Genomic DNA, 22,861 nt, shown 5'->3' on the forward strand with positions numbered 1-22,861 from the left:
TTTTATTGGTTACATTCAATTTTAAAATGGTTTATATCTCCCTAAACCCTTGGTTCACAGTATTTAATATTACTAATGGGATGGTGAGATTGCCAAGCATTTATCAGCATAGAGATATCAGAACGGAAATAGTAAAACAACACATTAATCTTTGAGTTCTCAACATGTCACCATAGAAACACCCGCTGCCCATTATCTAAGTCTTACAAAAATACCAAGTTGTTAATAACAGACACGTTGGAAGAGCAGTAGAAGTGCTGGGGAATGAATACTGCCATTGGCCCAATCCTCCCTTTCCTTATTCATCTTTGGTCACAACCTAGACTTGCAGGTAGCACTTCTTGCCTCCCATGGAGAAAGATCATTGCCATGTTGTCTTGAAAGGAAAGATAAGAGACAGATTGCTTTGTTGTTTTTAAAATAAGTGACACTAAATATTCTTATGCATGATAGTTGATCTGTGATGATAGCAGAGCTCTTATTGGCTTCACTGTCACAAGGTGAATGAAATTCTTAGGGACCTGGCATTTATTGCAAACCAAGTTAGAGCCTTAATGGTGAGGTGGAAACCAAATTGCAGGCTTTACTGGGTAAATGAAGTTTACATAACTGTCACCTCATTAAACAGCCTGCTTCCCTCTGGGTAGTGAAGGAACTGGAGCTAAGTAACACATTTGTCAAGGTCTTTCCACTTTCTACTACAAGCAGAAATAATTGATCTCTTTGTACTATTCAAATCTAAAGTTGTGTGGGTTTTTTTGTGGTTTTTTTTTTTGTTTTGTTTTTGTTTTTGTTTTCTTTTGTTTTGTTTTGTTTAATTTATGACTGGGGAGGTAACAAAACTGTCTGACAGCAAATATTTTTTGATATATTAGGATGGTAATCTTTCCTGAGAAAGAAGGCTCTTCTGGTACAGTCTCTGGCATACTCAGAGGCAGCATGAATACCTCAGCTGGTTTTGGCTTTGTCTAGTCTTTCAGTGAAGGAAGGAATTTTCAGCTTCCAGTAAAGAAGAAGAAGAGTAAATGCTTCCCAGCTGGGCTTAACCCACCACCTTTGCTTAGACCAGGAATTATGCTGCAAAGAGTACTGCATCACACAGGCTGAGGGTTGTGAGCAGGACCATCATCTTATTCATACGTTATGATACCAATATTTTCCAAAGGCTCTTTATAAGTAATGGAACTGCTGCTTTATAACTTGTCCTCATGAAAGTGGTGATGATTTTATTTGCAGAGTAGGCAATGGGGCAAAATAGAGATTCTGTCTTTTAATCCAAATATCCTAGGGCATAGAGAGCATCTGAAGCCAAATGTGGGTTTTATCTGCCTTGATATGCAGCTGTACCTTTTCCATGAGGAGTGCACACGTAGCCTTTCCCTCATGAACAAGGGTTTTGATGTTAACCTATACACACACAAGCTCACAGGCCTTTGGTATGGCTCTCAAATAGTTGGCGCATTTCTTCTAAAATCAGATCCCACACACAAAATGTATATTTAAGTCAAACTTTCTCTGTGAGACACTTACCTTAAGCCCCACAGAGGCTTTGCAGGTGTGTCAGAAATAACCAGAGCTCACATAGCTGCAAGGAAAATAAAAAGCTCTGTTTATTCACTTAGTGATCTGGCTGCTTGTGTCATCCACAATGTCAGACAAAATATCAGCACCTCTGTTTAACTTATGTTTCCACTTTTCACAGACCTGATATCCTTAAGTATAACTAATACCTGCTGTATATCTTATGGAGGGTTGGGAGGCATGTCTGAAAATTGCAACAGCAGTTCTGTAAGAAATCAGTCAATGGCTATCTCACACAACCATGTATACAGATAGTAATGATCCTTTGGGTGCATTTTAGAACTACAGAAAAGCTCAAACTACCAACCTTGCAGATTCTTTGATGTTACTTGCCCAGAGCATTTTATCCAACCAGAATAAACCCTGTGCACTGGTGATGACCTAGTGGAGCACACTGCAGGGGAAATCATTAATGCCCACACATTTGTTCCCTTGGTCACCACGGCCTAAGAATAAACAGTCATCTGTGGTGATGCATGTGCACTTTGCAGGGATTAGCACATCTGTATGTTTCCATTTTTTAATAAAATGTCAGCAACATGAGTGTTACAGCACTTGTGATGATTACTGTGTTGTGCATCTGCTAAAAACTAATGATGCAAGTAATTTCTAAAGTTCAAACACTTGCTTCATTTCCTAAAGCTCAAAGTTAGAACACTTCTGGGAACTAATGCAAATTTCTGAATTGAATTAGGAGGGGCTTTTTCATTCTACAAAAGGGTTAAATGTCCTACCAGAGTACAACTGCACACAGTAGACCACACATAGTAAAAGTTCCAAACTAGATAAATTAAAGTCTTGATTTGCATTTATTTTTGGAGGCACAGGATAAGTCAGAGCCTCATCTTCTCATTTAAATGAGTGAAATTTTGCCCTTTTTTTTAATACTCTGGATATGGTACCTTTTTTTTCCTTCAGTAAGTTCAATCTGGTAATGTGTGTGTGTATATATGTATATATCTATATCTATCTTATATCTTACATCTTATATACATTTATACACACACACACATATATATATTTCTTTGGTTTTAATCTTTTTTTCTACTGAATGAGGTTTAAACTTGTATTCTAAGCACACATCCATGTCTAGATTTGTCTGTACCTGAGAACTAGACTGGACTGCTCTTGCTAAGCTAATCTAGTTATCTTGACCTGAACACCCTTTCCAACAAAGGCTACCTGCTGAGGCTGACTGCAGCAAGGCATCTATTTCAGCAGAGGGCTGGTTTAGGCAGGGAATATAGTGTATTGAGATAGTGTGTGACTTATATTGCATTCTGTTTCTTCTTTAGAAGAAACCATTGGAAATATGTGTCCATTGGAAATATGTGTCCATTGGAAATATGCTTAGTGAGCAGATGATGTGGAGAACAACTCCACTCTGATAGTTCCAAACATCACATGGCTTTGAAAGCAAAGTAATTTCCTTGTGTTGGCAACTGTATGATTGGACCAGGGCAGATTTTTTCTTGGTAAAGAGAAAATAACTGTTCTCTGCCACCATAGCCTAAAGCTAGCTTGTAATCATCCAACAGCTGACCAGTGTTCTGAGGTGTCCTATAACAGCTGGTATGACCCAAAGATCATAGAGCTAATGGTTGCTTGGTTGTTTTCAGAATTAAATTCCTAGTCCAGAAAAATCTCCTAATTCTATCACATTAGGAGCGGTTAAATTTAGAATTTGCTCTGACTCCTAATGGAAGGCAGTGTTCCATAGCTGAGGCTTAGGTCAAGCTGAGTGAGAGGTCCAAAGGAGCACCTTGCACACCTGCACTGAGGATATAACAACAGCCACTCTAATTCCAGAAATATGAGCCTCCCAATGTGTTAGTACCATCCTACAGAGGTTCAGTCACAGCTGAATAAAGAGCTTTTGGTGAAGCACAACATATGGAACTTTAGGAGTAATTCCTGAGTCAAAGACATCCCAAAGTACTTTGCTTCCCTCTGATGTGCACAGCACAATTTCAATAATTTCTGGATGTCCTCAGCTCCTTCTTATCTGCATTTACATTTACCTTCAGCTTTCCTAACCCCATCCCTATCCACATCTCACCTATGGCCATAGGAACCTGCATCTTTGTCCCTGGGAATGGTGGAACAACAGCCTGAAGTATCTGGAGGTAATACCTGCTCATTTTAGAAACTCACATAGTTCCTTTCCCTTCCAACACAGTCATGCAAAGTATGATAGAGAGTAAAATGAAGTTGGACAAATAATTTAATCACTACCTTACAGTATTCTCTTTTCTGAAATATAAGTCCTAAATAAAGAGGATCCTGTAAACTTTAACTATAGGAATTAATTTTAGTAATGTAAAATTTCCACTTAGATTCAGCAGTGCATTTATCAATGGTAGCAGTCACAGAGCTCAGTAGTAACCTATTTTTGGGTCATGCCCTAATGTTAAGAACAGCTTTGCCCTACATTTGGGAACATTTGGAATGATGTGGTGAGATTGTCATAGTACTCCCCTGTGGCTAAGAAAATAGCTTTTACAGTTCTCTTTGCTGAATGAATATCTGAGGAATCTTAAGGCAGGGAGGTGCAGGTTCATCTTGGTAAGTTGTATCTCCCCTCTCCTTGCAGGCAAGACCACAGTAATTCTAAACAATGTTGTTTAAAGCAGTCTCTGAAGTCCTGGGATAGCTTGAGAAGCTAATTAGGGTTTATAAAGCCTAAGTAGGACCCTGCATGAAGATTAGCCGTGGCTTCTTCAGCCTAAGACATTGCTATAGAGACTTTGCTCATCTGCATTTCCAACCTTGTGGTACAAAAGTTTTGAAGTCTGAGTTGCATTATAGCCTGGATGTTTGAGCTGAGATCCAGATGAGTATGTGTGCACTGGGAGAGCCAGACACGCCCCTGTTCCAGAGGGCATGCTGTCCTGTGCCTGGAGGTGGCTGCCATGTCTCTACAGACTGCCTCAGCAGGCTGCCACGTGGGCAGAACAGGTGCTTGTGGGTGGCAGTATCATTTACCCACTGCCATCAGGATGGAGTCACCACTCCACACACTGAACAGTGTCAGCAGCAGTTGTCTGTTCAAGATCATGATGTGCACAGGCCCAGGATTAGAGCAGATTGCTGGTTGCAGCCACCTGAGACCATAGTGTGAGTGCTTGCAAATGGGTTGCTGGTTTTGCTTTCTCTCTATATTTGTATTCAGTATACTTCTTTCAGTATAATGCAGCAGGATACAAACTGATAGTGATGAAGAAAGTTAAGAGAATTATTTTTAACATGCTAGTAGATGCATAGACCCTGAAGGGAAAAAATAAAAGGAATTGCAGGACTCACACAGCTTTCTCTGCAAACATCTTTGAGAAAACCAGACCTGAAAACATTTTCCACATGAAATTCTTTAAAAAAGAAAGGGAATAAATAAAGCACATCTTTTTTACAGGAAGGAGCTCTATTCCCAGTGTTTCAGCACAGTGCAAAACTTCAGTTGACTGCAGAAGTAAAAGCAAAACTGGTGGCTGGTATGTACCTAAGCTCTTGAGCTGTGCTGGACAGAAATAGAGGTAGGTCAAGGGCAAATGACAGCAGGAAGAGGCAGCTGCAGCTCCTTGGCTTGGGCATCTTCACTGTTACTCCAGAACCACATGCCCATTGATTTTTGTGAGGTCAAATCTTCTGTTCACACAAGCTTATGCAGGATCTTAGTTTAGCTAAATCTCTCAATTTGTAAACATATTCTTCCAACTCTCAGAGTGCTGGGAATACTATTTTAACCTGAATGCTGTAAATTTAACCCATCAAGTTATCACTGGGAAAAGCCAATGTTTAGCAACCAACCTCCACCTGTGAACATCAGCAAGAGCAGCATGTTGTAGTACCAACCTACTTCTCCTCTGCAGGTTACCTCCATCTCATCTTCATCTGATGGAGTGAGATGGTTTCATTAGGAGCCATGTGATAAGGCACAAACCCATCCTTTTAAAACTTTAAATGGAATTTAAAGTACTGTCTGTACACAACCCTGCTATAACTTTTCTTATCCTTGGGTTGTACAACAATGATTTCCATTCACAGGCTTAAACTTAACTGAGTAATTTTCCTTGATGCATTATTGAGAAACCACTTAGACCCATGAATTCATTCTTGCTTTATTTCATATTTGTTAAGAAATTAACACTTAAAGTGCTTTTCACAGGGGCTCACTTTTGCAAAGTGAATACCATCAACTCTGTTAAACAGAGGTTTCCAGTAAATAGACAATACCTTGCAGAATTAAGCTTAAAATTAATCTTATCAGGGAAAACAGTGTTGTTCTGAATATGTAACTTGTATGAATTTTTGCATGTTTAAGTGAACAGAAGATACTCAGCATGTATTGAAGCTGGGACAATCCTGCCAGAAGTGTTTCATCAGAGCAGTCCTTATCTGTGAGAAGTCAAGGATACTGAGTAAATCACACAGCTGATTCTGAACATGGATTTATTTCATGGAGTCTTAAAAGAGACTGGTGAAACTTAACATCCTTGTTTATGGCAAAAACCATTTGAAACAAATACTTATCTAAATGCATTTGTCCCTGCAGGTCGGCACAGGGAAAGGCACAATACAGCCACCTATGGTGTCTCTCCAATATGATTTCCATTGTTGATTTTTGTCTCATCTGGATACCATCCCTTGTACTGGTGTTGAACTACAAGAGAAAAGCTTTTCAGGAGCAGTGAGTGATCTAGCAGCCTCCGTTACCATTCTGGAACTTCATGGCTAGCTGCTGGTGCCAGTGGAAGCATCCACAAAGATCTTCACAGACAATAAATTGGATAAATTGTTGGAAAACCAAGACAGGGGAACAACCACATGACATTCAGCAGATCTTCCATGGCTAAGCTAAAAGATTTTAGTATATTTATTTGTGGCAGGTAGTGGAGCTTGAGGATAACTACGAAATCAGCCCCAGCTGTCAGCAAAATGATATGTCTGTTTAAATGCTGTGTTTGAACTTGCCTTTGAATTGTAGCCCAGGTGAAAAACAGGCATGCTAGTATCTAAATATTCCTGGTTAATTACAGCAGAAATGCATGTGATGCACAGAAACCTTTTAGTAATGTCCTGTATTACAAGAGTTCTATCAGTTTTGAAGGCTTTCAAAATTCCTGAGAGCTAGCAAATGTGAAGTGTTTCAGACTAGAAATTATGGCTCTTTCTCTCCATTTATTGTATATGCAGAAGGACAAATTCAGAACAGATCCAACTTTCCTGATTTTTTTGGGATGTGGCTGAGACAAACTTTGCCCTTTTAACTCTTGTTTTTCTTTACAAGCTGTGTTTAAATGCTTTGGGCTCGTGTAGTTTTTTATTACAAAGAAAACATACTTACTCTGCGCCTCCTTGTGTCACTATTTTGACATACCACCCCTTCTTTTCTCTCCAGGCAGTCTCTGGAGAGCCTGGAAGAGTGTAACAGCTCATTGACTTGCAATGTGATTAATCCTTGGATTAGTCAAAATATGATGCAAACAGATCCTGACCCAGTGCTGAATGCTGTTCTTGCCTGTGCATGCAGTGTTAGGTACCTTACAACTGTCTCAAATTGATCAGGACATCCGGATTTTGTAACCTCATTTTATAACTGTTCCTCTCTCTCAAATTCCATCCTGTGAAGTTCTGAGGATATGTAACAAGAAGCCACCCAGTTACTATTCCTTGCAGCTATCTGCCAGTGTCACCTGCTTCTCTGGCATCATCATGCAAGCATGCACTGTCACAGTCCCCACTGGAATCTCAGCTCGCGAGTTGAGATTCACACCATCACTCAGCCTGACAAGAGTGTTGACTCCTGGAGCCAGAGCTGTGCTTGGGAGCACATAAAAGCACCAGAGTCCCCTACATCTTGGCAGGACTTCAAGGACTTTCCCAACGAAGAGATCTTGACAGCATAGTTGTAAACTCCACAGGCCCCAAGGGCTCAAACACCATGATATTTATGCTGCAGACTGGATTGCCAAGATAGTATCACTGTAATGCAGACATCGGCCCTGGGTAAGAAGCAGCATTTCTCACACCTGTTAATTGGCATTTGAAAAAATTGAGGCTGACTGGAGTGGGCAGTATGACTGAGAAAGACAATGCATGTAAGGGCTGTATCCAGTGTTTATTCTGTTCAGAAAGATTTCAGTTACATGGCTACCACAAATAATTGCAAAAGCCAGTATTAATTGAAGGAATTGAATACTGAATTATTGACATTCCTGGTATATTTAGTATATTTAAGACTGTTGTTCTACAGCCTTTCCAGTCCTTATGACAGCTTCAGTCTCTGCAAAAATGTAAGAAGTCTAGAGCTGTTACATCCATAACATGCTTAGGAAGCATGTAATAGTATGACCAACTACTTTGAGATTACATGCAGGCTTTCAAATGAAGCATAATCTTCATGCTTTGTTCAGTTTCTATCCCAGCTGGAAATACTGTATCTAAAATAGGTATTTCAAAACTTTCACTGGACTGGTCTGACTGTAGAAGTAAGCCCAGGAGTTTTTGTATTAGTTAAAGTAGTTATTAGAATATTAAAGAGAAGAGATGAAGCTAGAGACCTTTGGCAGGTATTGTTTCTGGCACTTCAGGCAGTGTGAGGTAAGTGCAGCAGCACTAAAGATCATGAAGTAGAGTGTTGACAGCAGATTTCAGATGCTACCTGTTGAAACAAATGGGGCAATTAACACCTTGAGAACTAGTTTTTAAGTTCGTTCATGTGGGGAAAACCTTAACAATTTCTGAAGATGTAACTGCATTACTCGGCTCTGATCCTCAATATTTTTTCCTAAGCATTGCACGGTTTAGCATAACATTTAAAAAGAAATTGGACCATAAAAAGCATAATATGCGACTCAGACAGATTTCTCCATAAGAAAAAAAACCAGAACAGAATATTTAAAATTCTGCTAATAACTCTGAACTCTATTTTGTTGGTCTAAAGACAAATTTTCTGAACAAACTAATTTTAACTTGGAACAACTCCATTCCTTTCAAAATATTATTAATGGAAATATGATCCATCTTGGTAATATGAGAATCTCAACCATGGGAAGTCAAACCCCAAACCATCTTGAAATTATTCAGCATCATGTAAAATATCTTGAAAGTGCTCCTACACAGTAGCAGCAATCCATCACATTCTTAGGAAAACCCCCTCCTCAATGAATGTAAGAAAAATGAGAATGGTAAAATTTTTTTCACTAGTAGTTGAAAATTGGCATCCTAAAACTTAGAATCAGAGCATGGCTTGAGTTAAAGATCCATCTAGTTTCGACCTAGCTCCTTTCCATGGGTGGGGATGCCACTCACCAGTCCAGACTGCTCACAGCCAAATCCAGCCTGGCCTTGAACACTTCCTGGGATGGGGCATCCACAGCTTCTCTGTTCTAGTGCCTCATCACCCTCTGAGTATCAGTATATGCCTAATATCTAATCCAAATCTCTCCTCTTTTAGTCTGACAATTGTCCCTTGTCCTATCATTATCTGCTGTAAAAAGTCAATCCCTATCTTTTTTTATAATCTCCATTTAAATACAAAAATACCTCAATAAGGTCTCTCTGTAACCCTGACTGCCTCAGGCTGAATATCCCCAATACCCCTCTCAGTCTGTCCTCACAGCAGAGGTCCTCCAGCCCCTGATCAGCTTCGTGGCCTCCTCTAGACCCTCTCCACCAGTTCATGTCTTTTTCATGCTAGAGACCCGAGAGCTGGATTCAGCTCCCCTCCAGGTGGGGTCTCACAAGGACAGAGTAGATGGGAACAATCACCTCCCTTGGAATGCTTGTCTCATCTGTAAAAATTCTGTAATAATATTCCTGCTCAGATTTTCTCCTAGTTGTTTCTCTATTTCTAATAAGAGTGGGGAAAACAACACTCTATGCCAGCTACTGCTGTGCTTTTTTCATTTCTTCCCTTTCCCTTGCCTCATCCCCCATACTGTAGGTGCCCTTGTTAGACTGTTTTATTTCAGGTATCAACCTTTGTACTTTTCTCCTATTTAAAGAATCTTTTTGTTGTTTTCTTTTTAGGGTGGTGGTGGTTTTGTGGGTTTTTTGGTGGTGCCTTTTTTTTTTTTTTTTTTTTTTTTTTTCGGGAGGGGGGTGGGGGGGTGTTGTTTCTTTGTTTATTTTCTTTAGATGTCTTTCCCGGAGGAACATGTCTAGCATTTGAAACCAGTGCAAACAGATCCTCCGGGTGAGGTGAACGCGTCCAGGAAAGGGACAGCGGAGCGAGCGAGGTCCGGGCGGGTCGGGGTCCCTCTGGCGGCCACCAGCCCTTCGCCCCCCTGTCTGTCCCCTGTCTCTCCCCTGTCTGTCCCCTGTCTGTCCCCTGTCTGTCCCCTGTCTCTCCCCTGTCTGTCCCCTGTCTCTCCCCTGTCTCTCCCCTGTCTCTCCCCTGTCTGTCCCCTGTCTGTCCCCTGTCTGTCCCCGTCTGTCCCCTGTCTGTCCCCTGTCTCTCCCCTGTCTCTCCCCTGTCTGTCCCCTGTCTGTCCCCTGTCTCTCCCCTGTCTGTCCCCTGTCTCTCCCTTGTCTGTCCCCTGTCTCTCCCCTGTCTCTCCCCTGTCTGTCCCCTGTCTGTCCCCTGTCTCTCCCCTGTCTCTCCCCTGTCTGTCCCCTGTCTGTCCCCTGTCTCTCCCTTGTCTGTCCCCTGTCTCTCCCCTGTCTCTCCCCTGTCTGTCCCCTGTCTGTCCCCTGTCTCTCCCCTGTCTGTCCCCTCTCTTTCCCCTGTCTCTCCCCTGTATGTCCCCTGTCTGTCCCCTGTCTCTCCCCTGTCTGTCCCCTGTCTCTCCCCTGTCTGTCCCCTGTCTGTCCCCTGTCTCTCCCCTGTCTCTCCCCTATCTCTCCCCTATCTCTCCCCTGTCTCTCCCCTGTCTCTCCCCTGTCTGTCCCCTGTCTGTCCCCTGTCTGTCCCCTGTCTCTCCCCTGTCTGTCCCCTCTCTCTCCCCTGTCTCTCCCCTGTATGTCCCCTGTCTGTCCCCTGTCTCTCCCCTGTCTGTCCCCTGTCTCTCCCTTGTCTGTCCCCTGTCTCTCCCCTGTCTCTCCCCTATCTCTCCCCTATCTCTCCCCTGTCTGTCCCCTGTCTCTCCCCTGTCTGTCCCCTGTCTCTCCCTTGTCTGTCCCCTGTCTCTCCCCTGTCTCTCCCCTATCTCTCCCCTATCTCTCCCCTATCTCTCCCCTGTCTCTCCCCTGTCTCTCCCCTGTCTGTCCCCTGTCTGTCCCCTGTCTCTCCCCTGTCTCTCCCCTGTCTCTCCCCTGTCTCTCCCCTGTCGCCCCTCCGGTGCCGGCTCGCCCACGGGAGCACCCCACACCACACTGCTGCCGGTCTCGCCCCGGTTCTACTCACTCCGCGCTTTAACCTCTTTGCCTGTGTTTTTTTACTTCTTTGGAGCAGCAATTTTCAGCCGTCAAACTCATTCTCCTTTTCTTTGCTAAGTCCGGTACTTATCCTGCATTATATAAGCGGCTTGAAAAAATGTTGGCCACATCAACTGCCAAAAGCTTGACATCAGAATTTAAAGTGCAAAAACGCTTACATGATGCTAGCCTACTATTTCAGCTGGTGCTATTTTAAACTTACAAATCCCCATTTATTGACTGAATATTCTTGTCATAGCACACTTGTGTACACTTTTACAGAGAGGGGAAGCACCAAGAGAATCCCTGGCCTGAGTTGCACACAGCAACTCGAATTCTCGAGTACTGCCATGAGATTTTTCAAATGGCAGCTCATATCTTTAGAACTTACTGCAAGTTTGTGTAAAACTTTGGATACTGAACACTAAAACAATTGTTCTTGTCCTGCATTTTTATTCCTGGGATGCTTTGCCTGGTAACGTTGGCATGAGGGTTTCATTTTTTTCTGACAAGTGGAATTTCTCGGTTTCAACCTAAACCCATTAACAGGAAGTCTGTTTTCCTTAGTGACCTTCCAATAAGCTGAAAGTTTGAACTCCTGCAATTGCTGTGATTGAAATGATCATATTATGGTGTTTTTTCCCCAAATCACATATTTTATGAGTTTACAAGTTTTTATACTGTAGTACTGCATAAAATGGTTTCAGTTTCTTCCAAAGCATTGTAAGAGAGCTCTTACTTTCCTTTCTTGATTAAGATTTATCAGTGAGAAGAGTCCTCTACACAGGACCTTAGACAAGGATCTCACCATAGTTATTTGCATTCATCTCAGGGCTGAACAAAAAATACTGGAAGAGATTCCTTTAGCAGTGTTGAAATAGCATAAGAGAGCAAATCTGATGCTGACCATGCATATGATATTCCCAGCAACTGACTGACATGCCTCTGAAAGATCAAATTCAGCCTTCCTTGCATGATGCAAGATAAAAATCTGGCCTAGGATTTAACTGTACCTGGTAATTAAGTTTAAAGAACAATAAGGCCTCACAAAACTCTCCAGGCCTACAGTAAGCATGCTGGAATCTTGGTTGTCATTTCTGCAAACTGTTTACAATTCAGGTACCCCTACAAATCCAATCCTGATCTCAAATTGCTGCTCATAAGCAACGAGATTTGATGTATGAGGACAGGCTCTGAATTCCCCTTTTCTAGCAGTAGCATGGCTAACTTCTAGCATTAAAGACCCCTCTTATTACAAGCAATGTTCAATTAACTACTTGAATATATATCTCAACTCTTTTTTTTTTTTTTTTTTTTTTTTTTTTTTTTTTTTTTTTTGTGTGTGTGTGTGTGTTACTAGCAGCAAAAAAGGCAGATGCTTTACTCTCCTCTTCTTTTGCAAGCTGCCTGTAAATGAGTATTTTTCATTACTGGAGTCAGGGCAGCGTCTTTAAACCATCTCAGAATTTGTGTAGCAATCAATCAAAGCCAGATGTTGTCACCTTCAAAGCATGATACAAAACTGATCTTTCAGGCAGTGGTCTTCCTTAATTGAAACACATTAGTGTTTATTAGTGAACCTTGCAAGTGCAGTGATTGTGAAAAACGAGGTGAACTCTCCTGTTTTGTGAACTATATTTTTAAGAGGAAAGAAAGGTCTTTGCAGGACATATTGTTCAAATAAGAAGAAAGAAATTACACACCTGCATTTGCTTGACTTTATAATATTAAAAAAAAAAAAAAAAAAAGGTCTCTATCTCCAGTATCTCCAATATTAGCTGTTTCATGAAGACATGCAAGCATCCCAACATATATGTTACTCTGGGGAACTTGAGAAATTGTGCAGAAGTGAATCTTGGTCTGGTTCTAAAAGAATTGTGTTTGAAGAGAGGTTTGATGGCAGGAGAACTGGGAGAGGAGAATTGAGATATACAAGACTAAAAGGAGAATTGTTCAAGGTCAGGAACAGGAACAGCTCTCACTCATTTTACCTTGCTCTTCTTTATCTGTGTTAATCAGGTAAAGTCTATGTTTTGTGAGCTCATTTAAATCAGGGAAAAATGTAATGTCCTGAGCTGGGATTGTTCCAAGTTGTCATAGGTGTAATGGCAAATTATTTCTGAGAGAAAAATGATGGAGATCTTAAAAGAATCAGAGACATCAAATATGCATTCAGACATGAACACCCACCACCCTCATCTCAGGATGTATAGGTTGGTTGCAACTGAGCCTCTATTCTTGCTCTGGGGTGATAACCCCAGGATATGTTTGCCCTTGCCTGGAGCAATCACTGGCTGTGAGGGATGATAGAAAGAGTGTGACAAAAAAGGCATCCCATGGAAACTAAATTCAGGCTCCATGGCACCACTGCAAATTAGATTTAGTAAAGACATGAATCGATATGCCATAGTGGAGAAGCATTGGGTGTGACTTTACAGGAAGAAAGTAGCACCTCAGGATTGTGTTGGATCTCTTTGATGAAACTCTTGGTTATGTGAGCATGTGCTTAACTCCAGGAGACTTTCAACAAGTCAAAAAAGTGTCAAATCCATCCTTCTAATCTATAAAAGAATGAGATTAAATGTTCCTCAGATTGATGACTAGCTACAGGTAGAAATATGGAGTAGGAAAAAAAGTCTGTTTTCTTAATCCTAGGGGATCCTAGGACCTGTGCTATCTGACATAATTATAAATGATGTAGGAAAAGTAAGTGAGAAGAAGATGGAGTGTTTTGCATGTGATAATAAACTACTCACAAAAAGAAAGACAAGAAAGAGCTGGAGATGAGAATGTGCCCTGCAGAAAGATTTCATGCTATTGGTAGGTTAGAGGATACCATACCTAGTGAAATCCAATGCTACCAAACATGCAGAAATGCATTTGAAGAAAGAAACACTGGCATTGGGACAGATCCAACACTAGTTACTATCTCTGAGGAAAGAGACGTATTTCTGTGGAAATGTCTGTTCATTTTGCAGTGATAGTTAGGCACACAATAGTAAGAGTTACTAGGGGGAAAAAAGTAAGTAAAAGGGACATACCATTATGCTACTATAGAAATTAATGGTGTGAGTGTATCCTGATGACTGTTTTAATCTCAGAACTGCTGTCATTGAGAGGACATAGCAGAAATAATGAAAATAAATGAACTAATGAAAAGAGAAGAGAAGAGAAGAGAAGAGAAGAGAAGAGAAGAGAAGAGAAGAGAAGAGAAGAGAAGAGAAAAGAAAAGAAAAGAAAAGAAAAGAAAAGAAAAGAAAAGAAAAGAAAAGAAAAGAAAAGAAAAGAAAAGAAAAGAAAAGAAAAGAAAAGAAAAGAAAAGAAAAGAAAAGAAAAGAAAAGAAAAGAAAAGAAAAAGAAAAGAAAAGAAAGGAAAAAGTTTCAAAGGGTGGCAAAGATGAACCAAGATTTTCAGCAGCATCAGTTCAAAGCTCAACCGAACAGTCAAAGATTCTGCTACCTACAAAGAAAGGTATGTTAGAGACAGAAAAAGAAGAGATGTCTGAACAGAGCAACACAGAGAAAGCATGTGGAAAGAAGGCATGTGGTATAAATTGTCTTTTGCATTAGGACTACAGGTAGTGGGGTTTCACTACAGACGGTCTATTTAGATTAGACATAAAGAAGGAAGTTTTTTTACAAAGAAGGTGATGAGGCACTGTAATAGAATGCATTGGACTTCCTACCTCTGGAAACATTAAAGAGCAGGTTGGATGGGACTCTGAGCCACCTGGCCTATAGTGGAGGATGTCCCAGCTGCCTGCAGGAGGGCTGGAAAAGATGACCTTTAAAAGTCCCCTCTAACTCAAACTACTGAATGATTCTATGATTCTTATTCATAATGACTTAGAACAGAGAAATGTCAAATGGAACAAGGTAATGGCAGACTTTATATCAAAATGAAGTATTTCATAATAGGCTTTGAAGTGTGGAAAACACCCACAGAAATTTGTGAATGATAGATGGTAGTGTGGATTAAAAGACAGGATTTTTTTCCTTGAATGGAAAAAATTCCGTTTGACACAAAGAAGAAGCCAGAGTAGTTTCTGTATCAGGAATGTCTGAAGGCTGAGAAGATACGGTGAGACTTGTGGCTCTTTAGGGGCTGTTTTGGGAGACGAATGTTGAATTGGATAAACCTATAGGGTGACCCACTACAGCTTATTGACTTACGGCCGGAAAAAATAGCAGTGGGAGCGGTGTGGTTGTTCAGGATTCTCGTAACCCACTGAAATTGTCGGCTCATGCTGATGTCTGTGCTGCTCTGCCTTCACCGCTGTTTTTACCGCGTTACCACGTGCAAGACCACAACCAGCAGAGGGAATGCTCCTCCTGGTGTCCCTGAGCCGCCGGACTGCAGCAGAAGAGCAAAAATGCTCTGCGAAACGGGCTCAGCAGATGTAGAGTAGCAGAAGACTTTTCCCGCAGGCGCTCAGGTGCAAGTAACCTTATGTTTCTCAAAATTCTGCTTAATGTTGTTGTGCTTGCAGGGCTTCCTCCTCCAACAGAGTCTGATAAACTGCATACCCATGACAGTAACCCTTTTTTCCCACTAGATGTCCCACAAAACCAGTGATTGCAGTCATTCTGCTCTACTGGCACTTCTTCCAGCCACGGAAGTTTATAATCTCTAAAACAAAAGGTTCTACTAAAGATAAATTCTTTATTCATCTGTATGCTGGTGCTTGAGAAATACTGGAGAACAGGCTTAATATTCCGAAACACATTGATTAAACTAGATTTCAGTGGGAATTTATGGTTAGAAGCTGGACTTCCTTCAAGGATTCAAGTGGAGCAAGTTGTGAAAGTCTAATTGGACCACAGGGGCTATGAATGAACGAACCGGTTTAAGACCTTCCTTGGGCTGTAATGCTGTTTACAGTTCACACACAAGGGTTCTTTACAAAGCTGGTCCTAACTTGTTATTATAGTGTTTGGGTTTTTTTGTTTCTTTTGGAGTGCTGCCTTTCTAAATAAGGGTTTTTCTTTCAAAATTTCAACTCTTCTATCTCTAAACATAAATAAGACTCCCTACAGATATAAAAGTTGCTCTGCTTAGCAAAGATCCACTTAATAACTCTTCCACTGAGGATATGGAGATTTAGCTGCCTGAGTATCCATATCTCTTTGTTATTCGAACAAAAGCAAAGAGCTGCTGCTCCTGCTTTTAGGGTGAGAACACTGGATTTGTGAGCTAAAAGCTAAAACGTGGTGCAATTATTGGCTCTACAGCTATCACAATGCCTGTATTTCAGTGCAGAATTTCTTTTCTGTGCTGTCTAGGCAGCTGAATTTCGGAGACCCTGTTCTAAATGTTGCTAAACTATACTTATAGTGAAAAGCTAAGTATTTTTTTCATTTTGCAGTAGGAATACTAATCAAAAATGTCTTAATAGGCTGGGTTTCCTTTTTAAAAATTATAAGAACCTTTTTCCTGACGTGCTTTTAGTACAGACCAGAGATGCAGGCCATACAGCTGCTAGTGCAAATGTTTAGAAAGGTTCAGCAGTTGAAGTCCTTGCCAAGAGTAACAAAGATACTGCAAGGAAGAGTGTGAAGTCCCCTGTGATCCTATGTGTGTTGTTCTGCTAACCAATTGCTCTCATTACTTAAAGTGTGTAGGTTTCTCCACCTGGAATTTGCTGGCTTTTACTCCGGCCCTGGACCTGATTATGCCTTTCCATATTAGGCTAAAAACCACCAAAGCCAATATCGAGGCCTCTATTTGTTCTAATTGATGAAACAGGTTAGGACCAATTCGGGAATCTACACAGGGCCAGTTTAAAAGAGATGAAAAGTCCACAGAAACTAGATTTAGATTACTATGAGGAAACTTAGTTGGCTATTATATCATTTACAGTGGTGTAACCACAGAAGGGGTTCTCCCTTCAAGTACCTGCTCAGAGACTGAGAAAATAATAGAAAAACTATTTAGTAAGATGTGTTTTAGTGAGAAGGAAAACCCTTGTGTTTCCACAGTCCTGTCTCATAGAGCCTTTGATAAAGTTCAAACGAAGGTGGAGGGTTGTCTTCTGTAGTTAATGTTTCTTCAAAATCACAGTGTCTTTTTGGGAAGTGGGTGTCTTTGTAAGCACAAATAGCCAGATAAACTAAGATAATCCGAAATAATGGCCTAGGACTTTTATGGTTATTTCAGTGTTAAAATAAAATAGATAAACAAAGCTTGTCTTCTTGTTGGCAAAGAGATTTTTAGTGCCTTCCCCCCCACCACTTCTCAAGTCTATCACAAAGTTGTCTTCCGTTTGGGGAATGAAAATATTTTCATATTTTCAGTATGTTCTCAGCAGCTGTTGCCAAAATCTGGGGTTCTTTGACTTCATATTTCTACTTATGTTGTATCTCAGGGGAGACTTTCTAGCATGCCTGGGGTGAAAAAGGCACCGGAGACTCTGGCTGCACAATGCGTTCTGAGGGGAAATTTGCTGTGCAGTGATAAGAGAGCAGCTGAGGAAATGGTTTAGATATTGACCTTCAAGTTAGAAAGAAGCAAAATCTAGGACAGCAGAAGGAAATCTAGTAATATGAAGGAAACTAAGAGCTTGTGAAAAATGTTTGAGACAAGAATGGGAAGAAGATTCTCTTGAAGTTGGGAAGTTTTTGATCAGACTCAAGCTTTTCAAAAGCTAGGTTCGGCAGTATTTTGGGATCGTGAAACAATAGTTGGAATAGAGGTTCATGAGCTGTGAGTCTGGCTCTCAGTGGGACACTACCTCAACCCAGACCCAGTGTAGCTACGTGTGGAAACATTGGTCCTGTCAGAGGACTTACTCATACAATTCTTTTTTGCTGCTTGCTAATGTTCTGATTTTTCAGATTAAATGTGCTCCAACACCATTTTCAACCATTTTTTTATGTCACAGAATCATAGAATATACTGAGTTGAAAAGAACCCACAGGAGTCATCAAAGTCCAATTCCTGCCCCTTCAAAAGACAGTCCCAAGAGTCACACCATGTTCCTGAGAGCATTGTCTGAACAATTCTTAAATTCTTTCAGGCTTGATGCTGTGACCAGTTTCCTGGAGAGACTGTTCCAGTGCCCAACCACCCTCTGAGTGAAGAACCTTGTCTAATATCCAACCTGAACTCTCCTGACACAGATTCAGGCCATTCCCTTGGTTTCCTGTCACAGAGAACAGATCAGTGTCTGCTCCTCTTCTTCCCCTCATGAAGAAGTTGTAGACTGCAGTGAGGTCTCCAGATAAAGTGACCTCAACCACTCCTCAATGGCTTCCCCTCCAGACCCTTTACCTTCCTTGTGGCCCTTCTTTGGACACTCTCTGATAGTTCAATGCCATTTTTACACTGTGGCACCCAAACCTGCCCCCAGCCCTGGAGGTGAGGCCGCCCCAGCACAGAGCAGAGCAGGACAATCGCCTCCCTTGCCCGGCTGGCCAGTGCTGTCCCTGATGTCCCCAGGACAGGGTTGGCCCTCCTGGCTGCCAGGGCACTGCTGGCTCATGTTCAGCTCACCACTGACCAGGACCTCCAGGCCCCTTTCCATTGCACTGCTTTCCCAGCATCTCCTCCCCCGTACACCTGTCTGTACACCCAGGACTGCCCTGCCCCACATGCAGAATCCAGAACTTATCTTAGTTAAAAGGTTGGTGATTGCACATCTCTAATTTGTCAAGGTCTCCCTGCAGGGCCTCTCTGCTCTTCCAGAAGTCAAGAATTCCTCCCAGTTTAGTGTCTTCAGCAAAATTTCTGAGTGTCCCTTCCAGTCCCTTGACAGTGTCATTTATGTCATTTATGAAGAAGTTGAAGAGCAGAGGGCTGAGGATGGAGCCCTATGGAACCCCACTAGTGACAGGTCACTAGCCTGATGTCACTCCATGAATCACTGCAACTCTTTGTGCCCCACCCATGAGCCAGTTGCTCATCCATCACAGGATGTGTTTGTCCAGCTGTGGACTAGACATTTTGTCCAGAAGGAGACACTGTGTCAAAAGATTTACTGGAGAGCAAAAAAATTCCATCAATTGGCTTCCTTTTATCAGCTGTGAGGGTTACCTTCCCATAAAAGAAAGTCAGGTTTGATAACTAGGACTTTGCCCTCATGAAGTTGTGCTGGCTGTGACTGATGACTGTTTTGTCCTTCAGATGTTTTTCAATATCCTTCTAGAAAAATTCCCTGGTAACTTTACCGAGAACTGAAGTGACAGGCTTGTAGTTTCTAGGGTCATCCTTCTTGCCCTTCTTGAAAACAAGAACAACTTCCAGTCAAGTAGGACCTCTCTGTATTCCCAAGACTGCTCAAAAGTCATCAAGAGAGGCCTTGTGTGAGATCAGATCGCTCTTTGAGTCTTCTCACATGAATCCCATCAGGCTCCACAGATTTTTAAGGGTGCATCTGGAGTACCTGATCCCACACTACTTCATGGTCAACGGAGAACTGGTCATTCTCACAGCCATGTTTGTTCCTCCAGCTTAGGGCACTGAATGCCCTTGGTCCATCATCTATTTTGAAGACAGAGGCATAGAAAATATCAAGCATCTCTTCCTTGTCTCTGGTTTGTGAAACGGCCATCTTCATCCTGTAACAGGCTGATGTTATTTCTGCACTGAATCTGCCAATAACGTATTTGAAACTTTTTCCCTCCCACATTTCTGTCAAGCTTCTACTCCAACTGAACTTCGGCCACATGAATTTTCTCTCTGCTGTGGTATATTTCTTCTGTACCATCTAACTTCACTTTCACTGGAAATACACTTTTCCTTTTGCCTTAGCTTCTTATCCCCATTCCTTATCTCAGTGCTGCCCTTTATTTTAAATAAATCAACTCTAGTAGCATATAATCTCTCTTTTTTTTATATTAAAAAATGCCTCTTGCTTGCACATCTTACATTTAAATCTGGTACATTCATAAATGTTTGAAAACTATTACTGATTATCTGTGAAATCAGATAACGTTTAAATCAGACATGTTTAAAAAGAAATGAGACTACATTACTGTAATTTTTTTAAGTACCTGTAAATACACTTGCTCTGCCAGATTGAAAACTGAGTCTATCCCAAGCTTTTGTAGAGCAGATTTTGAAGCTGAAGTATGTTAGTTTAAAGGACAGTATTTTTAACAGTTCTTTTTATTTTGCTCAGGTTTCTGTCTTTGCAAATATTTTCTTAATAGACTGAGGACTTAAATTCTCATATTAGAAAATATTTGCCTGATTGAAGTAATATTTCAATTAGTCAGCTACCTTGTTGCTCATTTTGCACCACAGAATATGTAAGTTTCCTTTTTTTTTTGCCTTTTGCCTCACTAATTTTATTTTGCAGTTTGAAAACACATTTTCTTCCAAGTATCTTGTGAAATGACACCCGAGAAAAAAGTGCCAGAAAGACATCAAGTTTACAGAGTTAAAAGAGCTTTTATCTTCCTTCGGTGATTTGTTGCTATTCTTGAAAAAGTCTTTTGGAGTTTCATTCTTTGGATGTAGAGATCTAGATTTAAAAAAAAAAAAAAAAAAAGAGAGAGAGAGAGAGAGAGAGAGATGTGTATTATTGCTTTAATATGTACATTGAAGCCTGATCCAATAAACAGAGAAAGAAAAAGCCTTCCATTAGCTTTTATGGGCCTGATTTGATGCCCTTTAAACATTAGCATATCCTCCAGTGTAGCAGCTGATAAATTGTTGCTGATTGTGGCCTTTGAAAATGAATCACGCTGGGGTTTTTACCACTTCCAACAGGATCTCACCAAGGTAATCATTATGTACAAAGCTAAGTAAGAGAAACATTTGTTCTGTAGCATATTATTTATGTTTCTCTCCTTGTCTCCCAGTATCTCTTTCATTTCACTCCCCTTTTCTATTTATTATCTCGGTAATCAGATTCTTTCAGTATGCATACGTTGTTGGAATATAGTTGATATGAAGAAATAAAGTTTTGTTTCATAAAGAGTTGTTTTAAAATGTTGGGCATAGTGGCCTTTGATTTCATTTTTATTGCACTATGAAATCATAAACCACTTGAACAATAAACTGTTATATCCTTCACAGCATATAAGCAATGAAGTAATGAATAATACATTTTTTTTATTTATGTTGCTTCTTGCAAGTTCCATCAGCCCATTGGGTGAAGATTTAATTTTCATTGCATTGTGTAGCTAGCAGTTGTACATCCATAATCTATCACAAAATAAATATTTGTATTGCTGCATTTAAAAACAGAAGGAAAGGTGGGGAACTGTAATCCTGTTGAATAAGGCCTTTCCTTTTGTTTTTGATATCAGTTTTTACCTGGAGATACTACTGTGGTGAGTGACAGGCATGGTGAGGTTTATGTTTATGTTTTATGTGAGGGTGGGTGAAAGTAAATTGTATTTAGGCATCTAAGGAAATGGTTGTGGATAGACAGGCTGTTAAGTATCCAAGTTAACTACCTTTGGCAATGAGAGTCGATGTGCCTGCTTTGCAGATGACACACAAGTGTTAGAGCAGCCTCTTGATTATTCTTACATCAGACATTAGACATATCCACCACATAGGAGCCTTAGGAATTCAAGTTTCTTGCCAACACTCAGATGGTATCTTGATGTTTGTAAAAGAAGTATCATTCTCCAGCACCCTCCCTTTCCCATCCATCCTTCTCTTCCAAGGCTCATGTCCTCATTTTTGCTAGCAAAATGACCCAGGGTTGATCTGAGCTATTTTTGCTTGGTTTTATTTTGTTTCAATGGACAGCATCTCATCCAGCCTTTTTTGAAAAACAGATTTGAGGGGTTATTATCAAAATAGCTACAGAGTCAGTTCTAAAGAAATAAGAAAGGAAAAGGCACATGCATAGGATCAGGAAAGCTAACCGAAGCGCAGATGTGGCAGTTTTTCAGGTACTGGAATCTTTCCACTAAGCTACAGGCAGATGCTTGTTTTAACCCAAATGCTTATATTCAAACTTTCCAGTGCCTGTTTTGCCTTTAGATCTCCTATGTTAAGGATGAGGAAGTCTTTGTAATGCAAGAAGTGTTCAGAGGTGGCCTTTGTGATGCCTTAAACCACTCCAGTGGCACAGATGGAACAGAAGCACCCTCCAGTCCCAGAGACCTGGACTCCACTGAGTAGTTCTGACCCTGCCAAGGCTGAGAGGGCTCCAGAAGGTCACTTCTCCATAGCTCAGTTCTCTCACTAGATATGTGGGTGTAATCCCTTCCTAGTGAAACACTTTCAGGCTCACTGATGGTAGTCTAAGAGCTGGGGACTGTCAAACTGTAATGCAGCATGAGAGTGCGTCCACAATTTTCCAGTGACTTTGCAGGTAGGCACTGAACATAAGAGAGCTCTATGAAGATAGTCAAAGACCCACACTAACTCCCTCATGAAACTGATCTGAGGGAGTTTTCTTCTACTGCCAAATCAGGGCAAGTAAAAAGGTTCTTCTAAACACAATATCATGTGTATAACAATTCCCCTTCTTTCAGTGAATTGACCTTGTATCGATCATCTTTGATGCTGATAGGCAGAGCTTCGCTCTGGGTAGCCCATTCTTCCTGGTACACAAAGAATGTTTGTGCTATCAAATTGAAATTTTCTTTCATGATTGCCTTTAATACCCAGAAAAATTATGCAGAAGGCCCCTCTCAGTCCTGTGAGCCAGGGGCCCTTTTGAACTTGTTTTTGTCCTATAACACCATGGGTGTTTTCCCTGAGACACACAGTGGGCTGAAGTAAAACTGTCACTGAGATATACGGGTAGGTCTTAGGTGTCATCATCATATATTCCAGCTATTTGTATCAGCTACCTTCACGTTTATAAGCTCTGCCTCTTGCTGCAAAGGCTACGATCTTACTTATTTTCAACGGAATCCACACTACTGAATTGATCTTATGCCTCTGGAGCAGTGTGGTATGGTGATACTTAGATTATGAGTTGAACCAAGTACTCCTAAAGCAAAAAGAAGATCAGAT

Source organism: Sylvia atricapilla, chromosome Z, assembly GCF_009819655.1.
Source record: "Sylvia atricapilla isolate bSylAtr1 chromosome Z, bSylAtr1.pri, whole genome shotgun sequence".
NCBI lineage: Eukaryota > Metazoa > Chordata > Aves > Passeriformes > Sylviidae > Sylvia > Sylvia atricapilla.